This window comes from Saimiri boliviensis, chromosome 12 (assembly GCF_048565385.1).
Source record: "Saimiri boliviensis isolate mSaiBol1 chromosome 12, mSaiBol1.pri, whole genome shotgun sequence".
Lineage (NCBI taxonomy): Eukaryota > Metazoa > Chordata > Mammalia > Primates > Cebidae > Saimiri > Saimiri boliviensis.
The window spans coordinates 10,754,261-10,764,338 of NC_133460.1; the positions used below are offsets into that span (position 1 = coordinate 10,754,261).

A 10,078-nucleotide genomic window follows, 5' to 3' on the forward strand; every position below is an offset into this window, starting at 1 on the left:
GCAGGTCTCCCAGAAGTAGATCCTGAGACATGGACCTTGTGCAGCCTTTCCAGGAAAACCCCGCAGCAGGGACAGGCCCGGGAGGAGGGCGGCCAGGCTGGGTTCGAGGGCCACAGAGGGGACCCAGAGCAGTGGGCACAGGGCTCACCCGTGTCTGGTCAGGAGGGAGCTGGATATTTAGACCCCACCGAAGAGGTCACTGGCTAAAGCCTTCAGCACTCAGAGGGTCACCATGCGTGGGCCGGAGGGTGGACAAAGGCCCCGGGACCTCCCCTGCTGATAAGAGGCGTGTCCCCAGCCTGGCCTGGCCTCCTCGGGGTCAGGACTGTGGGGTTCAGTCCGCGCCCTGTCCCCACACATGGGCTGGAGGAGAACGTGGCATGGTGAGGCCTGAGCAGCGTGATCCCAAAGCAAAACATTCGGTTTCCAGAGCTGCTGCCTTGAGAGGCAGACGCTGCCCATTTCCAGCACACGTCTGTGCGGGCCGAGAGGCCTCTGCGCGGCTCCCCGGGTGGGGCGACCGTTCCCCGGTGAGCCAGGCCTCTCGGCTCCTGCTGCCACACTGGTGACCTAAGAAGTCAGGACATGGCCCCCACTGCCCGTGTTACAGGTGAAGGGAGGTGGGCTCAGACCCAGAGGCCCTGGGGGTAAAGGGCTGGTTCTAGGGGTCGGCCTGGGCTCCCTGGGCTCTCAGGAGGGGCCTGACGGGACACCAGGGAGGGATGCGGCTGTCTACTTGGAGGGTGCTTCCAGAGCCCTGTCCCCACCCCAACTCCTGCCAGTCAGGACCCGAAAGCGACGGAAGCCCAGGCTATGGAGAGGCTGGGACACGGGGCCTGGCCACCCTGGCCACCACGGGCGAAGCCAGGACAGGGACGGAGAAGCATGCACCTCAGCAGGTGCCCCCCCGGACCCAGAGCTCGGCGACACTGACGGCTCCCCTGGACAGCAGAGGGATGGGGTGTCCTGCAGACATGGGGGGCCAGCAGCCTGGGCCCCTCTCCTCCCGTCATCTTGCTTCCTGCATGCTCTTCCGAGTCCTTGTCAGCAGGTTCTCTGCTGCCTTGTCTGGAACAGGATCCTCCCCTGTGTTCCCTGCTCCCGCCCAGCCCAGCCGTTCCCACATACGGTAGGTGCTCAGTAAGATGCCGGCTGACCCCAAGTGTGAGATGTGGCCCAGGGATGAACACCCCCTCCCCGCCCCAGGACCCCCAACTGTCACTCCCCACCCTGTGCAGCTCAGCGCCTCCTCTTCCAGGAAGGCTTCCTGGACTGGGGAGAACTGTGGTGCTCTAGTCAGCGGCAATTGTGAGGGTCCTGATGAGGACTCATCCCAGATGCCCAGACGTTCTGCTGATGAGGTACAGAGCAGCAAGGTGGGGGGTCCCTGGCAAAGCCCACAGCACTTCTCAGAAGAGACCAAGGGGTCTCCAGGAAAGTGTCAACTCTGCAAAGCCTATCCGGGTCCGTTTCGTCACCAGGGCCCGGTGCTCCTGCTCACCCGACTGGAAGACATGACTTCCTCCTATTTAGCAAGACCCACGTGAAGACACCCTACCCTAATCATGGAACTGCCACCCCCCTGTGCCTTCTCAGGCTGGCAGGAACAGCCTCAGGAGGGTCAGGCCTTCTGTGCTGAATGCGGGGTCTCTCAGGGGCACCTGTCCCAGGCTGATCTCAGGTAGGGCCCTGGGCATCTTGGGACCCGCAAGCTGTCCCCCAACCCCGGGCTGAGCCACTGCCCCTGCCAACCTTCTGGGCAAAATGAGGCAGTCCTGGGACGGCACCTGGCCCCTGTAGTGGGAAATGGGGTTCCATCAAGGTGATCCCCACAGCCCCCCGCCACCTCTGCTCGGGGTCACAGTGAACACGTAAGATTCTGGGGCTAAACCTGGATGCAGGGGACATCAGGGGAGGGGGCAGCTGCAGCCCCTACCCCAGCTCTGTCCACACGGGAGAGCAGCACATCCCACCTCTCGGGAGGCCACACGGGCTCAGGATCTGAGAACAGACCCCCGCCCCCCACACCACCCTACAGACAGGGCCACAGGGTCCCAAGAGGGCAGGGCCGGGTGCCTCCTCCCTCAGGGGACACAGGTTCTCAGGGGTGTGGAGGCCGCTCACTGGCTTTGGGAGGAGGGAAAGGCTGGACTCCATCCCATCCAGGTGAGATGACACCGACCGCAGTGGGGGCTGTGGGAAGGAAGCCCCAGGGCCGCAGGGGTTTAGGGAGGGGAAGCCCTGGTGGGGAGGGACTTCTGCCGGTCCTGGATTGCCGGGCCCAGAGCTGGGATCTGTCCCTGGAGCTGGGTGGTGTGGGGTCTCTGTCCAGCTTTATCCATGGGGAACAGAGCTGAGGAACGACCCTTCCCTGAGTCCGCTGAGCGTGCTGGGGTCGCCCTGCCCTCCCGTGCAGCCCCAACTCCCATCCTCGGGGACCTTCCAGCAGCTTCCCCAGCGCTTCCCCCGCCTGGCTCAGGACGGCCCTGCCCCAGTGCCCGCTGCCTCCCTCCCAGCCCCGATTCCAGTCCCCGGTGTGTCATCAGATTCACTTCCCCAGCTCTCCCCGACAGGCCCCCTGCCGGCTCCGTCCCCACGGTATCTCCAGGGTCCAGACTGGCTCGGGCGGGGTGGGGCCCTGGAGAGGACGGAAGGGGTGAGAGATCCCTGAACCTCTTTTGGAGGGTGACCGAGTGGGTCTCTCGGGCTGGGGAGGCCTCTGCAGAGATGAAACAGCAAAGAGACCCCGGATGCGGTGAGCCCTGGGCAGGGAAAGGACTCCTGGGTCCCCAGAGCCCCTGGGGGTGGCAGGTGGGGGAGGAGGGGCGGGGGTAGCAGGTGGGGGGGAAGGGTTCAGGGGCTTCTCAGTTCCAGCTCTGGCCCAGACGCACGATTGCAGGTGGCCCTCCGCACCTGGGCCTCCCTCAGCAGGTGACCGTGGAGCCGGCTCAGGCACCGGAGACCCGGGACCCTCCACCCTCTGCTTCCAGGACACCCATCTCACTGGGAGCCTCACACAGCCCAGGTCAGCCTCGGATCACACGTCACTCAGGGAGCGGGCGCCATCACCTTTCGGGCTAAAATTGGGTTTCCACTTCTCACGTCAGCCGGTCCTGCCCCTCATGGGGCCCACCCACCACCTGGCCACCGGGCGGCCCCGGCCATGGGTCTCAGTTCCTCATCTGAGGATAGCACAGAGGCCGGAGCTCCAGGGGGCGTCACTCAGGATGGAGTGCGGCCAGGGTGCTCTTCGGGGGGACTCCCTGGCTTTCTCTTTGTCTTTTGGGGGGCAGGTGCCCCTGGACACCAGGACTCTGCATGGGAGAGTTGGCGGCAGATACCACCCACCCAGGGGACTCTGCCCGGCCCCCTTCAGCTCCACCACCGGGGCCTATGGGCCCAAGCCCACCCCAGGAGACAGGGAGCCAGCCTGGCCCGTCTTGAGAGGGGGCCTGCACCGTGTCCCCTGGCCTGCCGGGGCCCTGAGCAGGAGGTGCTGAGTGGAGGCGGGCTGGGCCTGCGTGGGCGCAGGGGCTCGTGCCGGCAGCCGGGTTGCCAGGCAACGCCTGGAGCATCCGGCGTCTCCTCTCCGTAGGGTGGAGGAGCCCAGGTTCCAACGTTTACATCTTGCCGCTTGCTAAGGCACCGGCGGTGTTCACCCTGGATGGGAGGGAGAGGGGGGGTGGCCCTGGGAGCTCCCACCCCAAGTCCTGCTCCTGGGAGGGCTGACTGTTCTCTTGGCGGCTGCTGGGGCTTGGAGCTGAGAGGCCAAGCGGCTTCCATGGAACTCCAGGCTCGGGGGGTGGCAGGGACCTTCCTGCTGGACCCACAATGATGACAGGAGCTGCCTGTCCCCTCTGCCTGGGCCACGGTGACGAGAGGCCTTGCTGGGTGCAGCCCTCCTGGGTCTCTATCGGCCTCTGCACACAGCAGGGTTGCTGGGGGGACCAGGGTGGAGCCCCAGCTCCACAGGCCTATTTCCCCAAAAGTGCCATGGTCATCCTGGGTGCCTGATGGTGTTCTGACAGTCTGGGGAACCACAGCCCAGAACCCCTGCAGGCCAGAGGGTGGGGTTCCCATGGGCTCCAACAGAGGAAGGTCAGACTATCGGGGACACAGGGCCAGAGAGGGCCCACCTGGGAGGCCCCCCACTGCCCTGGGACGCTGTCCAGGGCTTCCTGGCATGAGGGCATGGGACCCCAGGATGTCCACCCTGGTGACAGGGGGGCAGTGCAGTCCACCCCCCAAGGGCTGAGCCCGGCCCCTGGGCAGGGGAGCTAGGGCACCCACTGGGCCACTCAAGATCCTGCTGGGTGGGTGGCAGGGTCTTCTGGCACATTCTGCGGTCCATCTGCTCCTGAACTCAGACCTGCCACTTTAGGTGGGATTGGGGTGCTCCCTGCACGTCCAGAGTCTGGTCCTGCAGATGCCCGCAGAATTGTCAGGGCCTGGCTGGAGGGGAGGCAGCCGTGTGGGTGGCGGCTTCTGGCTGTGGCCCCATCCTTCCATGAGACCACCTCGAGGCAAGGATAAGCCTCAGTGTCCCTGCCCCACGGGGGCGCAGCCCACTCTAAACAGCTGTGACCCCGTGGCCTGTGCCCCGACCTACCCCTAAAGGAAGCTTGGGGGGCCCCAGGTGCCCTCGCCTCCTGCCACTGCCCTGGCCTCCTGCTGTTAAATCTAAACTTCACAGCTTTGGGCCCAGGGTTCAACCTCAGTGCAGAGCTGAGCCCCTCCCCCAACCTGGAGCCCCTGCTCCAGCAACGTGAATTTGAACTCAGCACTGATCCAGGAGCTGATCTGAAGAGCTGCCCGGCCTTCCCCAGCCGCGCAGTCCAGGCTGGCCCACCTTAGATGCTGGGGTCCTGGACGCAGCACAGGCAGTGCGGGAGGCTCCCCTGGTCTGGCTGAGGAGGGAGGGCTCCCTAGAGGGAAGTCCCAGCTTTGTACAGGGGTCTGTCCTGGGGGCAGGAGAGGGGCTTTCCTAGGCATGCATTGGCCAGGGGCCTGCTGCTGCTCACAGGGCAGCCGCACAGGGCACCCCCAACCCCTAGCCTCCAGTACTGCTGGGCTCCCTCCTGGGACCCAGGCCTGGGTCAGCCCGTCTCTCCTTCCTGGGGTCCTGGAGAGACAGGACAGCCAGGAATCCAGGCACCTGGGAACCCCCAGAAGCCCAAAGCCAAGGCTCCTGCAGAGAGTCCAGGTGCTTCCGAGGAACAAATGCCAGTCCCAGGGTAAGGGCTGCCCAGCTGCAGCTTTGGGGCCTGAGGGGGACGGCACCCTCAACTTCGCACAGGGGGCCGGAGGGGGAGGGGGAGGCGCACGGGAGGCCGGAGTGGGAGGCACATGGCCTCCCGGATTCTGGGATTTTCCCTTATCAGTGGAACAACGTGTAGGTTGGATTCTAGGTGCAAAGGGTGCCTGTAGGCTGGCCCCAGGTGCTGGTGGCTGCTGATAACTGGGGGGCGGGGTGGCCGCAGAGGGAGGGCCCTGAGCCAGCCCCACAGCCCAGGACCTGGGCCCCCATCCCAGCTCGGTGTCCTGCAACCTCGGCAGGGCCTCTGGGCCGGTCCCTGGGGCTCCACGGGAACCTGCCTCAGCCTGGACCTTGGGTGGCCCCGGCTGCCAGATGAGGAGGACACGTGCCCTGCCTGGGGCTGTGGCCAAAGCCCTCAGCCCCAGCCCCTCGGGGACCCAGGCCCAGCCAAGCCCTCCCTAGGCCTCTCTAGACTCAGCCACTGTGTCTGCCCAGAAATGATTTCCCTGGCCTCCGAGTCTCCGGTGCCGTCTGGGGCATCCAGACAGAGCTGAGGATAGGTGGGGGCCCCGAGGGGCGGCCTGGCAGCTGTCTGGCTGAACCCGAACGCTCCCTATTGATCTGGAACAATTATGGGATGGTGAGCCCCATTATGTCACTCACACACCATTAAAGAGTTTAAAAATAACAATTTATCACCGACCCCGCAGACCAGAGCTCAGGCAGGACACCGTGGGCTTAGGGCACGGAGAAGTCCCCGCCTGGGCTGGGGTGTGCATGAATTGGTCCCCCCAAAAGGCAAGCTTGGTCCCCGGGTGGGGAGGGCAGACCCTCCCAGCTTGGGCCCGGCCCCTGGGAGCGCCCAGAGGTGAGCTTGGCCACTGGCATGCATGGAGGGGTCTTGCCCCTAAAACTCGCCCTCATGTCTGCCCTTCCACTGACTGGACACCCTCCCTGGCCAAGCTCAGGGCTCTGGGGGAGGGGGGTGCAGCTTTCCAGGCCTCCCCCTTGTGCATGGGAAGAGGTTCTGGGGGAGAATTCCAGCCTACAAGCTGGGAGGCTGAGGTGCGGGTGATGTCCAAACTGAGACCTGGGTGCTGGGGGAGCAGGTTTCTCGAGAGGAACCCTGGGGAGAGGGGACCCGAGGGAGATGGTACCCAGCTCCAGGAGTCCCAGGCAGCCCAGGGCACCAGCGGGAGGGGTGCGGCTGTGGGAACCCCCACCCTTGCTTGGCCCCCACCCCCAGCCCCACCCCCTAGGCCCATGGAGCGTTTCTCCACTGAGATCAGGATGGGCTCCTGTCATAGAAATAGGCCACATTCTCGGAGTGCACTGTGGCCACACGGGTTCCTTTCTGGCCAGAGTCTCGGGTGGGTGAGAGCTGCGGCCTCCTCAGGTCTGCTAACCGGCCAAACAAGGCCAGACCCCTGGGGGCACCTGCCCCACCCGTGTGGCTCCCACGGCACGGAAATCAAACCTATGGCCCCCGTTCCACCCAACCCAGTCTCCCACGTTGGCCTTGTGTACCTCGCTGGCTGCAGCCTCCGGCCAGACACACCACACCCAAGCCCCGCCAGACCCCAGCACCCCAAACAGTCACAGCCTGAAAAATGGGGCCCCAGGGCCAGAGGAGGCAACAAGGATCCTCCCTGGAGGAAGCCAGGCCCTGCGATGCCCAGATGGGATGCAGCCTCTGGTGTCCGGGAGGACGGCGTGAGCCGGGGAGGATCACGGGAGCCCGGGAGGACCGAGTGTGATTTGACGCCAGGTCCTCGGCCCCAGGAAGCTAATCTCTGCCGTGAGCGATGATGCTCAGGGCAGTCCTTACTGCAGATGGCTGGCAGCTTACGGCAAATGTGACATAAATGCACATGCTGTTATCTCCAGGCAGCCCCCTTCTCACGAGATGGGCCCTGCATCCCTGCTGCCATGCCACCACTCCTGCCAGTCCCTGGGAAGCAGGGGTTGCTGGGACCTCTGTCCAGGGTCTGGTGGCCTCGGGTGGCTGGGCCTCTGCAGGGCTGAGCCGTGGTCCTTCTGGGACTGTCCACGGTCAAAATGTGCACTGGCGGCGGCCCCGGGCCTGTGCAGTGGAGGCACAGCCACTCCCCCGAAGCCCTGGAGGGCCTGCTGCCTGGTCAGAAGCCCGCTAAGCTGGGCCTCAGGGCAGCTCTGTGCACAGGGTGGGATGCGTCAGGAGGGGGTCCGCGGTGGGGTGAGGATGGGGAGAGATGGGTCCTGGGTGGGTGTGAGGATGGGGAGAGATGGGTGTTGGGTGGGTCTGAGGATGGGAAGAGATGGGTCCTGGGTTCGTCTGAGGATGGGGAGAGATGGGTGCTGGGTGGGTGTGAGGATGGGGAGAGATGGGTCCTGGGTGGGTGTCAGGATGGGTGAGAGATGGGTCTGGGTGGGTCTGAGGATGGGTACCAATGGGTGATAGGTGGGTCTGAGGATGAGGAGAGATGGGTGCTGGGTGGGTGTGAGGATGGGGGAGAGATGGGTGCTGGGTGGGTGTGAGGATCGGGAAAGATGGGTCCTGGGTGGGTTTGAGGATCGGGAAAGATGGGTCCTGGGTTTGTCTGTGGATGGGGAGAGATGAATGTTGAGTGGGTCTGGGCATGGGGAGACATAGGTTCTGGGTGAGCCCAAGATTTGGGGACAGATGGGGGAGGGAGACAGCTAGACCGGCCTGGGGATCCCCTGGAAGGGACAGTGGTGGGGTGTGGCTGGCACTGGGGTGAGGGTACAGGGCCGGGCCACAGCCCCTGGGAGAGAATATCCTTCCACCCGGAGTAGGTGCTGTGTTACATTGAGACGCCGGTCCTCACCAAGGCGGGGTCCCTTGGTGCCCTTTCCTCTCTTGTGAAGGAAACCCAGGTTTATAATGATGCCAAGTGCATTAGCACTGTGGGGGCCTGCAGCGGGTGTCACCTCGGGCTCACTGTGTGGGCTGCAGGCAGGCGGGTCATCTCTCAGCGACACCCACCTGGAGCTGCCCGGGCCCTGGAGGGCGGGGTTTGAGCCTGGCCTGGCTGGGCCTGCGGGGCCGTGAGTGAGGCCACCTCGCCTTCCACTGGTGGCTGTTGGGGAGGCCATACCTGCACCTCCCTCTCCCAGGAAAGGGGTCCCCGATTCCCAGAAACGTCCCTGTACCTCTCGAGGGCCCAGGTCAGCCAGCAGCTGGTCAGTGGCACCCAGAGACACAGGCGAGGCGGGGCGCAGCACACCCACGCACGTTCAGAGAACTGGCTGCAATCACGTTGCTGGCGTCTGGCTGGGCTGGGGTCACCACCGCAACTCCATCTCCTGCTCAGGGCTCACAGGTCAAGAGGCTGGGTGGCCGCTCACAAGGCTGGCACTAGAGCCCGTCGCAGGCCCTGGCACCGTCAGTGCCCACTCCCTCTCCTTCCCAGCCTCCTGGGCCCCCGCACAGTGACGGAGCAGAGGCCGCACCCCCAGGACCTGGCAGAACTCACCTTCCCAAGGAGGCTGCTCCAGGCCCAGCAGGCAGGGCGCAGAGGTGCTGCGCGAGGCAGAGGGGCCTGTGGACCTGGGGCCAGGGGCTGAGTGCCCCTCCCGCCTCCTCACCGCCCTTTTGGCCTCCAGGGGACTCCGAACCCAAGACCGGGGCTCCCAAGGCCTCCCTGCAGGCTCTGCTCCCGGCCCCAGGCCCCAGCTTCTGGAGGCTGCTCTGTCTTTTCCCCACCCGACGCGGGCGAGGTGGGGCCTCACCAGGACTCCTGCTGGGAGGGGCATCCGCACGGAGCCGCCGTGCTCACACCTGAGCCCACTTCAGAGGCACCTGGGACAGCTGACCTTTCAGACTGAAAACGAGGTCAGCCTGGGGCAGGAGTGCAACCTCCATCCTTCTTCCGCCTCTCTCAGGCTCCCGGCCCCCCAGCCAGCCACGCCTTCCCAGTCCTCCCCTGCGGCCCCAGGAGGCGGGGGCACCACACTGGCACTGACCTGAACCTCTGGCAGGAGCCCATCTGACCCCTCCTGGTCCCCTCCCGACAGACCCACGTGGATCTGTGGAGCCCGGCACGTGGCCTGGCCAGCTCTGGGGGTCTGGGTGCAGGCCGGGAGGCGCAGCTGGGTCCGAAGCCCTGGCCCGTGGCCCTCCCGACCCTGCAGACCCAAGCCATGGAAGGGTCTTGACACCCTTCCATGCCTCTGCACTGGTCCCGGCCCAGCTGGAAGACCCTCCTGGCTTCGCCAGGTGATGGCCGTGTGCAGCGTGTCGGGGCTGCTCCACCAGGCCATCTGAGACACCCCGGGCTCCCTTCCTCCCTTCCTCTTGGCCTTGGGTACAACCTGACCTGATTCTCAGAAGTCGTCATCAGACTGTCCCGCTTGTGTGTTTATTACGGAGTCATATACGAACGGGGGAAATACAGTTGTCGACGGTCCCAGCTGGGGGGCTGGGGGTGCTTCCCCATACTCCAGCTTTGGTTTCCTCATCTGTGGGGGCCGATGGTGACCACATGGACCTGTGGGGGCAGGGGGGCGGGGCCTCAGCTGTCCTGGGCCTGGGGGGATGGGGTGAGGGGTGACCCAGCACCCAGGCGGGAGAGAGGTGAGGGTGTGGGGGCTCCAGGGCAAGGCCGCCCCGTGGAAAGGAAGGTGGGGGTGGGGCCTCCTGGACCTCAGGCTGTGGGCTGGAGGTTGGGGAGGGCGTCCCGGGGGCTGAGGACCCCGAGTCGGGGAGGGTCGGAGGGGGAGTGAATGGGGAGGCAGAGGAGGCCCCACTTGGCTCTGGCCGGCCGCAGTGACCTTGCCCTTGAAGCACCCCAGGCTGTTTGCGTCCTCGGTGGAGAGGCC

The 10,078-nt window shown here is 65.4% G+C and overlaps 1 long non-coding RNA gene across 1 annotated transcript; it reads left to right on the top strand.

Moving 5' to 3' along the window:
* The first annotated feature begins 860 nt into the window (after positions 1-860).
* LOC141580701 (uncharacterized) lies at positions 861-2,005 on the top strand. Its single transcript, XR_012512990.1, has 3 exons — positions 861-1,129; positions 1,259-1,361; positions 1,482-2,005. It is a non-coding gene; the product is annotated as an uncharacterized LOC141580701 (long non-coding RNA).
* The last annotated feature ends 8,073 nt before the right edge of the window (positions 2,006-10,078 follow it).